Source organism: Anas platyrhynchos, chromosome 11, assembly GCF_047663525.1.
Source record: "Anas platyrhynchos isolate ZD024472 breed Pekin duck chromosome 11, IASCAAS_PekinDuck_T2T, whole genome shotgun sequence".
Classification (NCBI taxonomy): Eukaryota; Metazoa; Chordata; class Aves; order Anseriformes; family Anatidae; genus Anas; species Anas platyrhynchos.
In genome coordinates this window covers 18,337,704-18,357,426 of record NC_092597.1, presented here as the reverse complement: position 1 = coordinate 18,357,426, position 19,723 = coordinate 18,337,704, and the positions used below count along the sequence as shown (strand labels likewise).

The window sequence follows — 19,723 nt, the reverse complement described above, 5'->3', positions numbered from 1 at the left end:
GAGTTGGCTCTGTCACTAGGCAAGAGGGCGTGTAAAATGTGTGGAGGAAATTTCTCAATGTCTGCATGATTTTAAGTATTTCTTTCATGCAATTTCTGTTCGTGGTCCTAGCACAGAGGAGAGCATTGGCTGTAGGGAGAGCTTTGCTCTGCTTGTTTTTGCACAGAGTGTGATCCTGATCCAGAGTACAAAATCAGTATGAGGCAAAATACAGGGCCTGCATACACAGAAATGCCTTTATAGAAACATATACTTAATGTGCTTCAAAAGAAGGACAGAGAGCGCGGGATGTTTTGAAGGCCAATGCTCTGTCTTTGCTCTGTTCTCGAGTGCCTACATCAGTAACTGGTTTGTGCATGAGCAATTATTTTAAGGTAGCATTAAAACTCATTTTCAGCTTTCTTGAACATCCTTTTCTACTGCTCTGTTGGGACTGTTGAGGTAAGCTGTGGTACCCGTGCAACTCGTCCCTTTGTGTCTGGCTGCGTACTGCAAGCGACCTCTCCTCCTGCTCATGTTCATAAGGATGTGCTGTACCTTGACAGGTTTTGATGAGTAGCTATCGATGGCAGCACTTATTGATAAAAGATAGTGTTTTATAGAATTATTTTTTTTATCTATCTGCACCTGAAAATTTACTTTACAATGATCTAACATGTAAAAATCCCAACATTTTCCTGCTAGTTTTTGTAGGTCCCACTCAGCTGAGTCTGCCAGAAATTAACTTGCATCTAAGCACAGTTACTAAACCTTTGACTTCTACGTGTTTGTAGATGTAGAGGAATAATAAGAGTAGCAGAATAAATATCCTTGTTTTGGACTTTGCTTAATAAGGGAGTGGTGAATACCAAAAATATGGAACGACTCGAGGTGGTCATCCTGCTGTCTTTAAACACTTATTTCTCGTTGCACCAAGTGAGCTTGATTGCCTGATGTAGTCCCTTGCTTTAGCCCTGAATGAAACAAGGCATGACTTCACATCTGCTTGCTCGTAGTAGCCTGGTATTAACCAAGAGCGTATGTATTTCTGGGTTCTGGCTAGCTTTCCTCCTTTTTTCCTTCCTTAATTCTCCCACGTTTCTAGCCATTACACCCCTGCCAAAGCGTGGGGTAGTTTTTTTGGTTTTGTTTTGCTTTTTCTCTGCAGGCTTCGGTGTGGATGTGACTTTTTCGGTGGACTCCATAGTTCTGCAAAGCAGCTTCTCTCAATTTGAGTTTGCAAGCCTTGTGACCTGCATGTGGCCCTTCTGGCCCCTGGGTAGCCAGAGACAGCAGCCCTTTGCAGCGAGAGAGGCTGTGCTTTTTGTCCTGCTTTGAACATGTGGGATTCTAAGTATTTCCTATTAGCTGTACCAGTAGTATAAACAAACTGTTTTGTTTAGTATAAGCTTTTTATCCTGATAGGATTGGAAACATCTTATAAGGCAATGAATATAAATTTAAAACTAATATTTGTCATTATTTGAATAAACATAAACAAGGATGGTATACAAAAGCACTGATGTTCCCAGCCTAGGGACCTGAGAGACGGACCTACTTGGATGTAGGCTGTTCACTTTTTGCCCCCTTTATTGAAGTTAAGGTGTTGTCCACGAAGTTCATACCTCTTAAAATTTGTGTCAATGATGGGATGGATATATATAATGTACACATATATTGCAGCAGAACTTTGCCACCCCAGTTGGCTTTATACAGCTTGAGTCCGAATCAAAACCTTTAAACTGGAAAGGGTAAAGTAGCAGATAGCATGCTGCAAAAAGTCTTGTAGAGGACTAGAGGGTGGGAGTAGTTCCCAGATCCTAACACTGTAGAGAAGTTTCCATGCTAGTCTGTTGTATTTAATTGGTGTACTAGAAAGGAAAACAAGAAGCCCCTTTGTCTTTATAAAGTTTTTCAACTCTGTTTAAGTTCAAACTATCCCATTAGATTCAACAACAAAATGATCAAGCACTTGTCTGGATGCCAGCACTTCCAAGCTCACTGTATTTCTGTGAATCAGTGTTAACTTTATGAAAAATTAAGCTTAGGGCTTGGAAAAGGCAGATGCTGATGAGCATGGGGAGGGAGGAGAAAGAGAATGTAGTGTTCTGGGTAATAACGTGACCTCTGACTTTATTTACCAAGTAGCTAGTGTTTTTCATTATAGAAAATATAAAATTTTACCTCCAAGGAACTTCGGTTTGGCGGGTGGAGGAGTTCATAGTGCTTTCAAGGCCTGACTTCAGTTCATAATTCATGTATCTTCACAGGCTGAGAGTGTTTTGAGCTTTAGCTCATCAGGCTTTTCAAAAAATTACAACTTTGCAGATGTGAGAGAGGCTGAGGGAAAGCCCTCGCCTCAAAGTGGTGGTAAAATGTAAAACTCATATGGGTATGGCTCTGATCGACATCCATTTCAACGTTCCCATGAAAAGCTTATGAGCTGGCAAGGATTCAAGGACGGAAAAAAATGCTCTGTATACAACATGTTTTATTAATGTTGAAAGAGTAATGTTGCTCTATTTCAGTGTCTGCCACTGCACAGAATAAGCTCAATTTGGCTCTTGTAGACTTTGGCTTTTACTCTGTATTAAACAAGGTGTGACTTCACATGTGCGTTTTCCTAGTAGCCTTGTATTAATCAGGGGTATACATATTTCCAAGTTTTGGCTAGGTTTCCTCCTTTTCCTTCCTTGATTCTCCTGTGTTATGGAGTGAATTCATGATTCTTGGCCCTCAGCTGGTATTGTAAAGTGTACTCAGAGTAAGCCTTGATGTTAAGCATCACATCTCACTTACTTGCAGTGATGACTTTTTCCCTCCTTTTATATGTAAAGGTGAATTTGAAATTAGGCAGCTGAGAAAGTGGTGTAGCTTGTTGAAACTTGGCAAGTCTAGTTGATCTAATAAGTGATTTAAATGTATAGATAGATATTTCTAAGGGAAATTAGTGTTGTAAAACATGAACTCTAAGATGAAGTTGTACTCAATTTTGTTGAGTACAAAGTCAAGTTGAACTCTAAGATTGAAGTTGCACTCAATTTGTGCAACCATAATGCTACGGGTGGCATATAGACAATTCAAGCACAAAATTCCAATTTACAACCATAAAAAGTTGGTGTTAACTTTGGTAAGATGACCTCTGCATCAGGGCTGGCTGGTGAACAAGGCACAGCTGATGGAGACAGCTGAAGTGGGAACGCCTGCAGCGTGCAAGGCATCAGGTCACACGCTGAAAAAGGAGCCTGAATTCAAATCCTGAACACTGGCTTCTTTCACTGCCATGCAGTTTGACTGCAGGATTATGCCAGGGTTCTTTGGGACTGGGAAAAGACGTGTGGATATCTGGCTACTTAAGAGTACCTTTTGCTTCCTGAGTTATCATAGTTAAACATTAAGTGAGATTGCCTCCTTATACTTCTGATTCGTGGGTACTGCTGCTTCATTAATATTTATGAAGCACTTCGAGCACTTTAAAAGTGCTGTAGGATTACAAAACATTATGGCATTTGCATGTGCATGCTCTTAAGCATTGAAGTTTCCAGCTCCTGCTGTGCAGCCGCCTGGCTGAGTCATGCAGGTTCTCCCTGCCCCAGTTCTTCCCTGATCTGTGCACTCCTCCCACTTGACCAAGCCACCGATTTATTTTTTTTCCTCACCTTCCTTCCTGCCAAGGGCTGGTCAGTCTGTCCTTTGCAAATCAAGCAGTTCTTTTCCCTGCTTTTTCACATCTCCTCCATAGCAGCTCTTTTGAAGCCAATTGTGGTAGTTTCCTCCCCGTGCCCTGTTGGCATGTTTCAGTGGTGCCCATGGACATCTTGACCTTCTTACCCATGAGGTTGGCCGTTGGTTCCTGACAAAAACAAAGCCTTTCCCCCCATCGGCTACTCCTTGGGTGAGCATCAGCTGCTCTTCTCCCCAGCGTTTGCATGGAGATCCCTGGAGCTGGAGAAGATTTTGAGGCGGCAGCCAGAACCGAGGCCAAAGATGGGTGTGCATGTGGGCACACGCTACAAAAGAAGTGTTTTGGTGCTGCCTGTGTGACGGGGACAGAGCGAGAACATGCTTGTCCAGAAGTCTGGTGAAGGTTCACCCTGATGGGTATGAAGGCCTGGCAGACGTGGTGCTCCCCCTGCAGCAGCCATCTTGTAATGGCAGCCGCTGCCCGTGTGAGGAGCTTGCATTGCCTATCTGACCTCTACATGTTTTGGAACTTATTTATCACCACTAGGCAACCGAAAAATCATGCTGAGCATGGTTTTATGTTTTCTGTTTTTATTTAGTTTTATTTTTTGGAAAAATTCCCATTTGTCAGATCGGAGTAGGCTGGACTTCTTAATATGCTTAATATACCATGTCTAACTAGAGATGTGGAAATATCACCTGCATCACCAAAAACTCAAATCCCCTTTGTTTGTAACCAAACCAAAGCTCTCTGGGTCTATCTGTGCTACCTGTGGCCCTGGCACCAGTGCTTACGGCTGATGTCCTCTGGAAGAAAAGCTCATGTAACTCGGTCTGCTTCCCCTTGCGGAGCCGAGGCCTTAATTCAAGCGTGGATAAAGCAAGGAATTTGATCAGGCCTCCTAATGTCGGTCACACTTTGAATGAAGTGAAATGGAGTAGGGATGAGTTACAGAAGACAGACTTTTTCTTGTGAAATTTGAAGTATTTGGCATGCCACTGAATATATGAGGGAATTGTCCCTACCTATTTTGCGTGTTCCAGTTCAGCTCCTTGCCTCTACCTTTGTGTTATGAGCGGATAATATGGAAGAATTCTTTTATTTTCTGCAGTGTTGTGTGTGGCACAGCTCAGATTGTGAAGTCCTGCTAGCCGAGTCCACCAGCTTGTCTTGATTTTGGATATTGCTGGATTAAGACACACAGTGAGTTGCTTTTAATCCTAAATTCGATCTGTGTTCAGTCTGGCAAAGCTGAGAACGTTTTGCCACGCTGAGACCCCTCTGTGGGGGTTGTATGGGGTTTCTTAAAATAAAACTGAGAGGAAGGGAAAGGAGAATAGATCAGGTGGTTAAGTTGCTATTACTGTTTGCTTACTACAGCAGTAACTTTTATTTTGTGGCTTTTCCCAGGGCTGGGAGAGGAAGGGAAGGAAGGAGGAAGTTAGTTGTACAATTTTTGTTAAACTGGGTTAGCTCTTGTTAAACTAGTGCCTACTGCAAAGCAAAATTCTGCATCTTCGAGACACAGAAATAGTGCAACTCTTGGAGGATCTGGACTCGACTCACCGTCATCTTTGTGGGACAAGAGCAAGCTGAATGCAGCAGGGCCTGGAGAGTTTGCATGCTCTGCTGATTTTTGGTATTCTTCAAATCCTGACAATGCCATGAGCTGGCATGAACATTGTCAAACTTTGCTCCGGATGCCCTTCGTGCTTGCTGCTGTGCTCCTTCCCGTCTCCCTTCCAGTCGAGTGTTACCAAAATCTTGTTTCTTCCCCTCATAGCTCTAGTGAGGCAAGCAAACCAAACCTTGTGCAGGCTGGTAGACTGAGAGCTGAACCTGCTGCGAGCTGGGTTGTGGATGGGGAGGTGAGCTTGGTGAGGGTGTCTTTAAGTCTCCTGTCCTGCACCTGCCTCGGCCCACGCGTTGTGCTCATCTTGCTGGCCTGGGGCTGGCCCTTTGCCATCAGTGCTTGTTTAAGAAGTTAATCCTTCTAAAAGGCGCTGAGCCACTTGGCCGTAGTGTGGTTGCTGGAGCTACGGGTGCATGAGACAGCAACACCGGGGGGAAACAGGGGGAAACACTTGCTGCTTTTTATTTGCATGTGGAGTTACGAGAGCGTGGGGTACGTGTGATGGCGTGGAGTAGTTTTTATTTGAACACTGGCTCAGCCATGACCTCCACACATTTACATACTGAAATGAGGTATTCAAGTCATTGCAACGTGATAGGAAAAATCTGTTAAGATTGCAGTTTATTTTTATCAGCTGACCTTGTTCCAACTAACAAACCAATTTTGCTTAATCTCTTTTTTAGTTAAGCATGTTATACTTAAAGGAATAGATTACTAGTATTATTCAAAGCATCCCTGAATCCTGTCCGTTGCTCTCCATGCTGCACAGGTTGATATTTCAAATTATGTGCATGAAAGTAAGGGGAAAAGCGAGTGAATGGTGTACGTAAGAACTGTAGAGTTCACTTGCTGTTATTCCTGTGAGCTGGTTGCACTTACAGTTTCTCCTAAATTTACATTTGTATTGCACCGTGGGGTGGGTGAAGTGCCACACACCTGGGGGTTTCAGAGCAAAAGTTATCAATTTGGCAAAGCTCACGAACGCTGTAACCAAAGTTAAATCTCGAGTGTGTTTGGCCTTCCATCCAGCTGGTGTTTTTGTAGAGCTGAACTGGACTTTACAGAGGGGGAGGAGGTGGCTGGGGGTGGCAGCCCTGCCTTGCAGAAACGCTGCTGTTCTCATGTGCACAGCCTCTGTTGCGTGCCGTTTTTCCAAGCTTCTTTCCAAGCTCTGAGGAAGGGGCAGAAAAAAAGGTGTTGGGCATCTCAAAGCCAGACTGCGTCGGGAGGTTGCTGGTGTCATTCAGTGACTTTTTAGTCCTGGTGTACAGTGTTGGGACTATTTGAGCAACTTTGGAATTTAGGTCCTAGAAAGAAGAGACAGATGGGAGCAAATAAGATGAGGCTTCGTGCTTTTGTCCCCTTTAATATGATAATTTATGCCAAGAGAGGAGACCCCTTGAATTATGTAAGTTGTTTTCTTGGCAATGATTATGCAGAATGATGCTTGCCTGCTCTTAAAGGTAATACCAGAAAAGTCTTCCCTCTCCTTTCCTTGCTGTTGTCAGCCTTTATAGTTAGCTTCTTTGCTGCAGTGACCCTCTAAGATGTGTGGTCTGTACGCTACCAAAAATATATGACAAATAAGCTTGTCCAGGTGAGAACATGGCCTCGATGCACAGTTGCTACCTAGAGCCCTAGGCTTGGAAGAAGTATTAGTGTTGGAGATGGTGGTAAAGAGTAATCTTCCAGGTCTATATATTTAGTGCTTTTAATGTTTTACCTATGCTCCTGTACTGTAATTTTTTTTTTAATTGCAAGGGATATAAATATTGTTACATTACAAGGGAACGCAAAAAACTTCTTTCAATTCACACTACATTCGTCGTATAAAAAAAAAAAGTCTAACAGTAATGCTGAAAAGCTTACACCTTTTGAAGCTGTGTGGAGATGAATATTCAACGTATGAGCCAGGAGCAAGCTGCAGCAGGGATTATGTGAGAGCTTTGTGTGGGAGGAATTTAATTCATCCGTAGTTTACATAATATAAAAGAGAAGACCCCTCTTTCTCTGACTTAGGGGAGTGGCCCCACTAAAGTCAGAGCTGCTATTCACATGAAGGAGGATTTGCAGATTGTAGCCTAATTTAGATGTATTTATTTGTGTAAGACCAGCTCAGCGATACAGATAATGCACAATTTATTATGTCTGTTAAGCTTTCAGACTTCCATCCAGTTTAGGAAGAATTCACTGGACTTTATCATTCTGGGAAATGAGCCTGTCATTTCCTGAAGAGATACAAGGAGCATTGGCAAAGCTTGTGATGATGCCAGAAGTGTTTCTCTGTAGTGCTTGCAGCCTGTATAGCACAGAGCACCCAAAAGGGCAGTTTGGAGTATGCTTGTCTTACAATATTTAACCAACCAGAAGCATGGCTGGTTGAACATTGCCTGTGATTCTGACTTGGTACGTGACTTACAATGCCCGGCAGTAGTGAAGCACTGGTGCACAAATACCGGGAAGTGGTAGAAGTGGAAAGAAAGAGCTTACAGCTTCGTTTCTGGGAATTTCATGGAGGAATCAAGTTCCTACTCCCACAAGAGACCTCCTGGTGGCCCTTTCAGACCCGAGGACCCAGCATAAGCTTTCACAGCTTTCCTTTGCATTACTGTTGGAGGGCGATGAGATGGAAGTGGGCAACCGTGAAGCAAAAGTGAGAGGCTCTTGCTGGCAACTCAGCAGAGCTGGGTGCTCAAAGAGAAAGGAAATTACAAGATGGCAGCTTTGTAGATTCTATGATTATTTTTGAGGTACGATTTTATTGACCTTCCATGATCATATCTGCTTTGGGGTATACCTGCATTTTTGTATTGGACCTTCCTCTTTGAATATGTTGGGCACCTTTCTCAGTGCTGTTAGAAGTCCCCCAGACTGCTCATCCCTTCCATTTGAGCCATGATGCATCTGGTGACGTTTGTCTGAGAAAGTTTCCTCTTGTTGCTCTTGTTCCTCTTGTTGCCCTGAGAATGCTCGGGGTTATATTCAGCATTCTTCCCTCCTGCCTATCTGGCTCAGAAGGGGCTGGAAAATCCTCTGTCAGAAATTGGTAGGTGTTTCCTGTCTGCCTGAGGGTGCTTTGCTACCAGTCCACGCCACCGCTGCCTGCAGCTCTGCTTTGTGTTGCCTTGTACCAGCAGCACATCCCTGGGAACATGGTGTACCTGAGAGGAAAGGCACGAGCCTGTTACAGAAGTTAATTGTCATGGATGCTGATGTGGAGAAAGTTTGTGTGGCCAGCACGATCAAAGCTAGTTTTTAAGGGGAGAGAAGCTGGATGTGAGAGATGGCTCGCTGGTGGGAGCCTTCCAAAGGGGAAGAAACACAAGCTGCTGGCTTTTCAGCTTTATTTTAGGGGAGAAGAAAGGACTAAGGGGTCCCTTTCCCCAGGTGAGTTATATTGATGCAGCAGATGGATGGAGCAGAGTGAGCACTTTGACAGGTGCCCCGCTAGCAGTTTCACGATGCTGAATGTGTCCACTTCGGTTTTAGCTCCTCTCATGCTCCATCCACTCAGTGCCAAACATCTCCTGAGGATGGAAATGAAGCTGGGCTCATGCTGCCTGTTGGCACTGAAGAGCAACGCCTGGTGCCCCGTTTTCCCTTTCCAATGCCCTCCTCCAGCCTTTTGCTGCCGAGCTGGCTCGGTGCCGGGCTGCTCGCAGGCGGGCAGCACGATGTGCTGCGGGGACAGCTGCTGGCCTCCAGTGTCCCTGAGCTGCCCATAACGAGGAGTCCTGGGACGTTTTCTTCAGGGCATAGCCCGCATTGCTCTCACACTCCCTTCTGCCTGTTGCTTGCCATCCCAGTTGTAAGCAGGGTAAGAAGGAGGAGTGTTTGGTTTGGCTTCGTTTAAACCAGAGGTTGAAATGGTTGATCAGTTTTGAGAGGTAAGAGCAACAAATAGGGCACAATGGCGTGTTTTAATGGAGGAATTTGAGGCACAAGGATTGTTGCACTGCAGACTTCATTGCTAGCGCCAAATGGCATGTCCGGAGAGCTCAGCCTCCTCACCTCAGGTGAGGGTGTCCAGGCTTTTAGGGAGGAATTCTGTAAACTAAAAGACGTTACCCTGAGTCTTGTAGTGACATAGCTCAGAGGCACGGCTCAAGTGCTCTGTGGTCTGAGGGTGTCTGCCCTGCATGTACGTGGCTCGGGTCTTTGGGGTGGATGGAGCCTGAGTTACCTGACGGAAGGGACTTCTCCCTTCTCGTAACTCTAAAAGACTTCTACTTGGGGGAAGTGTCCTTTTTCCTCCCCGTTTTGTTGTGCCAAAGTGCATCGGGACTGTGCAGTAAAGCCACACATGCTTACAATAAAAAGAAGAATGAATCTGCATTCTTCCCCGTTGCTTTTATGTGGGCCTTTTGGCTCACGCCTCACAGGCTTGTTAGAGGCTTCCAAGCCAAAAATGCAGCTGCATTTTTCTGTGTCACATGCTGCCTTGCCAGGTCCAGTAATAGCAACCATTGGACAAGAGAGTAACACAACCTGCCTTACCGCAAGTGTGCGCGGAATCAGACTCGTGGGAAGCTCGAGATGACTTTCATAGCAAGTAAAAAATGTTGATCGCACTTCCTCCTTCTCCTCATCCCCGCGCATATGCTGCTTGTTAACACCCTGGATGCTTGTGGAAATAGTAGTAATAGTAAAGTACATCTCTGGTCTGGTGATGGAAGATCTGTTTGCAGGGACTGGATTGGGAGATCTTTCTGGGAAAATAAGTCTCACAGTAAAAGAGAGGATTTGGATTACGGTTGGAAAGCGTTGAGAAATGCATAGTTCTGGCAAATGATACGTTCAGCTGAGAAAGGAAATGCAAAGCAGGGACCCGGCTGGATTCTCCAAGTGGCTTGCATTCCCTGCGTAATGCAGATGTTTCTCAGAGCAGTTTACCAGCACGTCTTCCACATCTTCAGTCCCCCGAATGGTAGTCTTGTCTTTTATACTTTCAGCTTTTGGGGGTTTTAGTTTTAAAGTGCCGTGAGAAGATTTGTTGTTCTAAAAAGCAGAAATGGAGCAATGCTTGGAATTGTATTTTGAAGTCATTTGGTGGGCTGGTAGTTTGGCACTTCTTTAAAACGTTCCGGAGAAGCCCCATGGTAGCAATCAGCTGCTTCTGGTCAGAAGACAAACTTGTAGGCTTTGAGAAAGGACACGACTGCTTAACTGGAAAAAATGTGCAGTGTTGGATCTTTCCCCTGGGACGGTGAGGATAAAAGATGCTTTTAGTGTTTCCTGAATTCATAACAGCACTTGATATGTAGCCCATCCTCTCCCTCTTGTGTAATACATACACGTTCTCCATGTACAGGTTTTGAAGTGCCTTTCTGTACAGTTCTATGAAGCTTCTTTAATCCATTAATAAAGTGCAGCGAATACAGACTATGACTGTAAATAGCATATACTATCACTGAAGAAAATTCATCATCTTGGAGGCTGTTTTAGACAGCGCTTTTTGTTTTAATTAGGGAAAATGCCAGTTTACCAGTGCTGCTGCTTTTTCACACTTCAGGTTGTAATCTTTTTTTTTCCACAGCAAGATAAATATCGCTCCCTCTCATTTCTGTGTGTAAGATAGTGGGATGTGAGGCTTGTCCTGCTGCTTCATGCTAAGATTGGTGGTGCTTTTTGGGGAAGAAGCACATCTGGATTACCACCCAACGAGCACTGCATGTTCTGGTACTGGTGCTGTAGGAGCCTTAATGGCAATAAGAAACCAGATGAGCTTGTAATGAGAGTTTGGGTGATGAAAAAGACTAAAAATCTTTCACGAGTCTTTTCATGGTGCTGCAGTTTTCTATGCTGACTGCTTTTAAGTTTTCTGTTGATTTCTAACCTGTAGCTGTCAGAACCAGTGTGTCTTTCAGTGCCTGGTGGATATTTATGTGACAATATTTAAAATGCTGAGTAAAGATACAGCCAACATAGGTATAGTTCCTATGGTCTTGCTCAAGAACCTGTGACTGCATTATGTCATTGAATGTTTGTAAGATACCCTGCAAAACAAACAAAAATACCAAATTCTTCACCCAATTATTTCCAGTAGTTTCATTATCTGTGAAAATAATAGCCTTCAAGACAGTGATGTTTTTCTGCATATCCTTTTGCATTACACGTTTGTTTATTGTTATTAAAATAACTTCCACATTTTGCAACTTCTGTTCCTTCATCAGTGTGAACTGCAACTGTTTGGATTTCTTACTTTTTGTAAATATGTTTAATAAAACTTTGGTTTTCTTATCAAGATTGATCCTAAACTCATTAAGGAAGCACTGACATGTAGTTGAATCTGCTCTAAGGCAACATAAGCACACCTGTGTGTGCACAGGTACCTTCTAGTCAAATGAAAGGACAAAAACACATTTCCCATAGGTGTTTAAGGAGCAGATTGTGTTATTCTTGGACTCTTCCTTCTCCTTTTCTTGAGATAATCTTGGAGCTGAGCACTGGCCCTTCTAATCCAGCAGCGAGCTCCATCCCCTGTTTAATACCAGCGGGACGGTATTGCCGCCGACCTCGGTGACCTGCTTATTTTGAAAGCAGTGCACGCTTTGCTGAGCAATGGGGAAGGCATCGAGGCCTTGGCTCTCCAGCGGCCTCGAGTGCTTACATCCTAGCAACTGATTAGCGATTACTGTGGGACGAGGAGATTCAGCTCCTTTGATGTCAGCCAGCTAAAAACCCAGGCGAACGCTATCCAAGCTCTGCAGAGCCTCCCTGCCAGCAGCGAGGGAACAGGCACCCCAAAGCGTGCTTCCCCTGCCCTAAAATCTCCCAGACTGGGCTGTAGGCCCAGCTTAGCCTGTGCCCAGCTTTTAAAGGGGTAAAACAGGGTGATGGGACTCTTTCCTGGCACTGGTGCCCTCAGTCTCTAGGAAAATGCCATTTGGCAGTGGGTGGGTGTTGCTTGAGGCCTTCTCGTGGAGGTCAGGATGGGAATGGGCCCCCCTCTTTGGTGGTGGGGAGTGGGGCTGGATGAGTCACTTTGCTCTGCCCTTTTTGGGATAATGCCGCCTAGATCAGTTGTTAAATGTGGCTGGCTTTGTGAAGTTCCAAACCAGTTAAACTTCTGTTTTCACATCAAGCCTGAATTGATAGGAAGAACGTAAGCTGTGCATAGACCCCGCTGTTGGCTTTGTCCTGTTGCACTCTCGGGGTGGCAGGAGAGTGGAGGAATTTGGGAACAGAACAGCAGCTGAACACAGCAAGGTGAATCAAGGGCAAAACAGGAGGCTTAACTCGCAATTTCCTTGTCTTTGTTGGTTTAACTCTGACCCTCCCTGTTGTTCAATGTTTTGTATTTAATTTCCTCGGTTGCTTAAGGAATGGTTGGGGCCAGCAGAGGAGCTTCAGAGGTGGAGCATGCAAGATACAAATCATGAACCTGTGTTTTACTCCCAGCAGAGAGTTAGGTTTTTCAAATATGAGGTCAGAGAAAGTAGATTCAAGTTTCAAAGGTGTGGAGGAAGCTTTTAGTCCTGGGTGGCTCACAACTTCGTTCTGTAGCCTCGAGGATGAAAAAGGAAAGTCCAATCCTAATTTTCTGGTGATGCTTGGAAGGTGCTAGATGAGTGCATTCACGAGAAGGTTTTCTGGCAACAAAATGGGGTTTGATCTCTTGCCGTATCTCCGTGTTGAGTTTTTGTTTCCAGCCCTAGCACTTTGTTTCGTTCCTCTCCTGATGCTCTGGCAGCTGGAAGGTGGAACTTGCAGAGGAAACCAGCTGTACTCCAAGCTCTTGCTTGGCAAAGCTGCTGAACACAAGTTCTTTGGGGTTACTGGGCTTGGCCTCCAGCTTTGAATCTCTCCTGTGAGCCTTTACAGACAGGGCTAATCCTGAAGTAATCCTGAAAATATGGGTGAAATTTGTCAGCCTGTGACAGAAGCAATTGAACTTAAATGATCCCAATACTTTCTTCTGACCCTAACGTTGTCTCATAAAAGGCCTGGAACAGAAACAGCCTCTCAGCCTAACATACCAAAGGAAAAGCATAGTCAATAGATAGATGTTAATCTTGTAGAAACTCTGGAAAACAATTTGTTTTTTCTCTTTCCCGGTCTGCCACCACCCTTTTCATTCTTTCTTAATCGCATGCATACCTGTTAGCCCTTGGCCACTCAGGACGTTTGCAGGAAGAGATCTCTGTTGCTTGGGAGCTAATCGGCTTCTGCTGCTTGTCCTTTCTCCACCTGAAGTTCTCAGGAGATCTCCTACTCCTGCGTCACCAGCAAGACTTTAGATGTAAATGAAAAGCCCTTCCCTGCCGCCCATGGGGAGAGCCCTCAGGTCCTTCAGCCCAGCAGGCTTTCCTTAGGCACCATGAAGCATTAAGTCTTCCATGGGCACTCTAAGAGCTATAAGATTTATTTGCCTTTTTAAAGCAGGCATTTTAAAAGCTTGTGTGACGGTACAATTCTTTGTGAAACAGACTTTCTTCACCTGTGACACTAACACTTACTATGATGTGATCAGTTATCTGTGATCTCTAGCAACCTCTAGTGCTAACTGCTTATTCTGTGTACCCCTTGTGTTTTTCTCTTTGTGGGGAAACAGCATGATGAGCGTTTGCTAACATTAAGAAGTGGGTTAGATGGATCAAGAAGATGTGGAGATTGTCAGAATGCTTTCTTAAAAACTAAATTCATTTTTTGTTTAGATTTCTGGACAGGCATTAAGTTCTAGTACCTTTTGTTTTCTATCACTTGTAGACGTACTGGTACTTTTCCATATATCTGAAGCATATTATTTATTACTGTTTGTGTGCCACAAAAGGTAAGTTGACATCTGTGTGTCGCAGTCCTCCATGCTGTGAATCTACCCTCCTAGTCCTAACTGTGCTATGGAAAAAAGTGCACGTGCCCTTAGACATCGTGGTGAGCATTTTAATTGAGCATATCTTGGAGCGCTTCGTAAGTATAGATCAGAAAAGTGGTGTTTAGCAATAGATGTTATCTGCAGAGTAATACGTACTTTTAAGTCTGCTGTTGTTCAGGGCAGGGCACCTGGAGGGGGAAAAAAGACACAAAAGTGAAATCATTATCTTGAAAAAGATAACTCAAGCATCAACAAATGAAAAACACAGAGTAAAGGTATTTGACCCAAGGTAAGAACAATATTAAATACCACGGCATGGTCCCTGCCTTAAAACATTTTCCATCAGAAAAAAATAAGATACCAAGCAAATTGGTGTCCTAAAAATAGGCAAGTGGTTTAGACAGTGACTGGCTGTCAGTTTGTCTGGTTATGGTTAGGGACAGGTATCTGTCCCAAGAAATGGTAGCGTGAGTACTACTTTTGCTGCTGAGCTCACTGATTCCTTTCTGGTTCTGAGTAGGGGATGTATGCTCTTGATCAGCAGGCACAGGACAATTAAATCTGGCCCTAAATCTTCCTGGTAAGTCACGCTGCCGAGCATCCGGGCGTGCCCCGTGCAAGGAGCACACGCGTGCCCAGCAGCCGCGGTGCTTTCCGTACGCCGTGGCCTTGGAGCGGCACCATGGATCTGTGAGTGGTTTGCGTGTGGGGGGGTAATTCCTGCGTGTGCAGGACTGCCCCGGGGTGGGTCTAGGATGACTCCTGCAGCCTGTTTACGAGGACAGCCTGTGCCTGTGATACGGGCTGTTGGCCAGATGGACTTTAGAACTGTATTCGGCTCCCTGTAACCATTATCTCTGTGTGCTGCTTTGTCTCTTTTTCCCTGTTCCTAGCAAAAAAACAAGTCCTGGGTCAGATGGTAATCAAATGTGCTGCCCCAAGCTGGCTGTGGTCAGCTGAAACAGTGCAAGGAGCAGTATCTTTCCTGGTCCTGATAACTGTGCTGTACTGAAGAGGCTGTGCGGCTGTGAATACCATTGACAAGTCCCTCTCAGCTCAGGATGGCCAGTTAAATATCGTTGTTTTTTTTTTTTTGTTTGTTTGTTTTGCTTTCTTCAAGATAACCCTGTTTACTGTTGTGCAGGATCATGACAAGTCCTGGGGAAGGCAGGCAACGTGCGAACGGATCAGCATCAATTGCAGGAATATGGGAAAGTGGAGATCCAAAAGATTCGGGGCTGCGCTTGCAGCGGGTGAATCACCACTGACACAGGTGCAGATGGGCAGATACATGTCGGAAACCCTGCGAGCACGTGGAAATGTGGGCAGTGCCTTCTGCTGTGTTCCCGTGTTCATGCTCGGGTAGTACCTGCTGGTGCTGTTGACGCCCAGGCTGTTGCACAAGCAGGCAGGTACAGGTGCAGTGGCCAAAGGGTGTGTATCAGCAATTACAGTCAGCTGTAACTCTTTGTTTTTCCTGCACTGCGCTGATCAATGAGATACTCTGCTGCACTTCAAGGGGTGGGGGGGGAGCAGTCTGTTGAGCAAAAACTGCCGTCATTGCTTTAACCAAAGATGCTTTGCTGCAGGGGATGGTTAGGAGGAGAGAGGAGCGAGTCTGCCAAGGAAGGTACGGGGAGATGTGTCAGCAGGGCTGCGTAACTCCCTGTGTGCCCACAGCAGGGTTTGGTAACTGCCCGCAACCTTACCGGCATTTATTTTTGTGTTTGTTTTTTACAGGATGCCAGTGAAGTCATGGTGGTGCCAGTGTTGTAACTCGCCATTGATAAAGGGGGAGGAGTGTGTTCTGCAGGGAAAATAAGGAGCAGGTCACGCTCTGGCTGCTCCAGCCCATGTGATAAACCCAGGGGAGAGGTGTGCAGGCACAGCCAGCACCCAACCTTGCTGCATGAATGCAGAGCAATGGCAGGTTTGGGGCAGTATTTGATGCCAGTATTCTGGACACAAGTTATATGGATGCTTGCAGGCTTGTTTTGGAAATATATTTGCAGGTTGCAAAAGCTTGTACTTCCTCCCCATGAATTACTGAAGCACTGGGCTGTTTGGTTGTCGGGCAAAATCTGTGTGATGTGCTCATGCAATTTATTAACAGCCCTTGCTTTTCTGCTCGGAAAAACACAGCTTTTCTGTGCTGTGTTACCGTGACCTGGCTCTTTAAAGATATTGTTGCAGGGCTCTGCATCCTGAGAGGGAGGAAAAAAACAAAAGCAACTGAATGAAAATGGTCTTTTTGTTGGAGAAGGGGGAAAAATAAAAGCTGAGCTACATGAAAGCAAATCAGACAACCCCCTGAAAAGGCACTCTGCGGCTGCACACTGTTAGTTTTCCAGCCACCCCATGACGTGAAGTGCCTGATCTGCTGCTGTTGAAAAAGGCTTGTAGCAGTGCCCTGTGATAAGTTATGCTGTTGGAGAAATGGCCCTGTATGTAAAGAAGCAGAGTACAAATGCCACGTAATTCTCCCAGCTTCGCTGCTTCGCACTCGGTGATATTTGTGCAGCTCCCACTTGCCCAGGCTGCTTCCCCGGGGCTTGGCTGGCCAGGAGGGCAGCGTGTGCCAGTGCACCCAGAAACAAGCTGTGGGCCCTTTGGCACGGGGTGAGCCCACAGGCTTCATTCAGAGCCCTCAGTGATCTCTGAAATGAGGCATGCGAGCCCTGCCTGCTGTCGCACAGAGCCCCATTCATTGCCAGCCCCGCTGCTGGCAGCCCCAGAGCCCGCAGCAGCCACTGAGTGCCCTTCTGATGGCGGGGAGCAGAGGAGGGACGGTGGGCGAGACGTGGAAGTGAGTTCTGGAGTCCCTCACTGTTCAATACCTGCATTGACTGCGGCACGTAACTCCTTTTGAAAGCCCAAATAATGCCTCCCAGCCCTGATACTGGTACAGTGTTTTTTCACTTGAGCGCTTTACAGAGAGAACGAAAATTATGCTGCCAAACTGCAGTTCAGCACTGTGTTTATTGACATAAAAGCTCAATACAGCAGAGAAGAAAACTTTAAGCCAAGTGATTTCTCAGTTACGCGGTACCAATGCTATGAACAGAGATCGGTATTATCAGGAAGTATTTGAACCTATTCATGAAAAGAAAAAAAGGCAACACGTGGAAATCTCAGGGTATGTGCATTCTCGTCCACATAATGTGCATTCTCGTGCTGTGAGTGCTCATCAAATAGCTACATTGCTGCGTTTGTTGTCGCAGTTTGTGGGTGATCTCCCCCTGTAGACCCGGTGCTGATGATGCTTTCTGAAACAGGATTGCAACAGGGAGCAGAAGTCACCATGGCAGTAGAAGTAGCAGGCACTGCTAGGGGTATGTTGGAAGCGGTCCCCACTCTGTAACGTGACCTGGCGCCGGACAGGGTGAGCGCTGCTCTTGGACAGGCTTTGGATGCTTTTTTCGAGTTTGAATGTGAATTTGGCAAAGAGGAATGGAGAGAAGGGATGGCTGTTTGCTTTGGGGCATCTCTTGTGCTCTGCTGTGCGTGGCACTGCTGCTAAAACAAAGTGCTTCCCGTTCACTCCTTCCTTGCTGATGGGGGATGTGGGTGATCTCACATGGCTGGAGCCAGGCGGTGTCTCCGGGAAAACGTGATCCCCGATACGAGTCCGAGGAGCTGCCTCACTGTGTAATAGCTCGAGCTGTTGTGCAACCCGCCTGTAATCTGAGCGCCGGGTTGCAGGTTTTTGTTGCATCACTGGACCTTCTCTTTCATTATTGGTTTAGGAACATTAGACAGATCTCATTTATATAATTAGGCGCTACGCAGCTCCGGTGACATGTTGTTTTGAGCAGTGAAACAGCGTAATCCTGTCATGCCTGGCAGACCCAGGCAGCCTGGCACCCTGAGCAGCTCCTCTGCAGGCAGGGGACAAGCCACCAGCGTGGGGACATGGATGCTGGGCGGCGTTACGTGCGGGCACGTGGGTGGAGAGGTGACACCCAGGTGGTTTGCTTCATTTTCTGAGCCTCATTGTCCCCTCCCAGCATTTACCTGTGGGGTCTGTGGACAGCCTGGCGAAGGGATGCTGAATGGCTTTACTGATGTGTCAGTGGCTGCTAGGTACAGATATTTGCCTGCAATATCACAGAATCACAGAATTTCTAGGTTGGAAGAGACCTCAAGATCATCGAGTCCAACCTCTAACCTAACACTAACAGTCCCCACTAAACCATATCCCTAAGCTCTACATCTAAACATCTTTTGAAGACTTCCAGGGATGGTGACTCCACCACCTCCCTGGGCAGCCCGTTCCAGTGCCTCACAACCCTTTCAGTAAAGAAATTCTTCCTAACATCTAACCTAAAACTCCCCTGGCGTAACTTTAGCCCATTCCCCCTCGTCCTGTCACCAGGCACATGGGAGAACAGGCCAACCCCCACCTCTCTACAGCCTCCTTTAATGTACTTATACAGAGCAATAAGGTCACCCCTGAGCCTCCTCTTCTCTAGGCTGAACAAGCCCAGCTCCTTCAGCCGCTCCTCATAGGACTTGCTCTCCAGGCCCCTCACCAGCTTCGTCGCCCTTCTTTGGACCCGCTCAAGCACCTCGATGTCCTTCTTGTAGCGAGGGGCCCAAAACTGAACACAGTACTCGAGGTGCGGCCTCACCAGAGCCGAGTACAGGGGGACGATCACCTCCCTAAAATATGTAAAACATATGTATGTTTTGTCCTTATCATTTGCTTTCTAAGCACAATAAAAGTGTTTTTGTTTGTTTGTTTGTTTGTTTGTTTGTTTTTTGTTTTTTTGTTTTCCTCATTTCCACAGTCATATTTTTAGTTTTTTAGTTAGGGTGCCTTGCAGCTGCTGATGACTTGGTTTCATCCCTGCGGCGGTGCAGTGCTACCTCGCTCCATTTCTCAGATGGAATTGAGACAGGTCACAGTTAAGACAGATTCTAGCACGAAACCCCTGGGCTGCTGCCCAAGCAGCGGTGTCACATTCAGGCCTGGACCAGGGGGCTGGAATGTTAGGGCACCCCAAGGCCTTCCAGCGTCAGGTATTGTGCGAGAGTTGTTTGCTCTTAGTGTCTTGGTGAGATCTCTAACGGGGCACAAAAATACTGCAAACAGCAAACCCAGAATGTCTTTGGGATCTGTCTCGAAGCTCTGGAGGGGAAAATGTGTGTCTGGTTTTAAGGAGAGTGAGCAGGGAAGTGCTCGGTTGGGTGCTGCCTTGCTTCCCTCTTCCACCGACATGGAAAGATCCATGGCCACAAGTTCAAGAAGGTGCTTTCAAAGGAGTTTAAGGCTAAAACTCAGTGTATACGAAAGAAAATAAAACATCTGTACGTCATGCCATTGCATGTGGTGCAGAGCAAACAATAACATTGAGCTGTTCGCTAGAATCCATTAATTTGGATTTCCAAGAGGTGGGAAAGAAAACTTGTCTTATTTTAAAATTCTTAGCTTTTCTTCATGCAGCGTGCCATCTCGGATTCTCCCCTCTAAGCAAAACGTATCCACTGTTTAATTTTGGAGGAACCTGGGGTGTGGGTGGTAAATGTGATGAGCAGCGTTCTGCCCTCCGCTGTGCCGGTAGAGATTTAGTGTGAGGCAGTGGTTAGCGGATCCGCTTTGCCTTTCCAT

At 45.9% G+C, this 19,723-nt stretch overlaps 1 protein-coding gene across 14 annotated transcripts in view; it reads left to right on the top strand.

The window, feature by feature from the left end:
* Positions 1 to 19,723, top strand: part of AKAP13 (A-kinase anchoring protein 13) — a 217,589-nt gene that overhangs the window by 24,265 nt on the left and 173,601 nt on the right. For 2 of the 14 annotated variants that reach the window (XM_072043422.1, XM_072043415.1), the window contains exon 3: positions 4,776 to 4,867. The exons of the other annotated variants lie outside the window; for them this stretch is intronic. The gene's annotated coding sequence lies outside the window, so the exon portion shown is untranslated. The remainder of the gene's footprint in view (positions 1 to 4,775; positions 4,868 to 19,723) is intronic. 14 annotated transcript variants of the gene reach the window in all.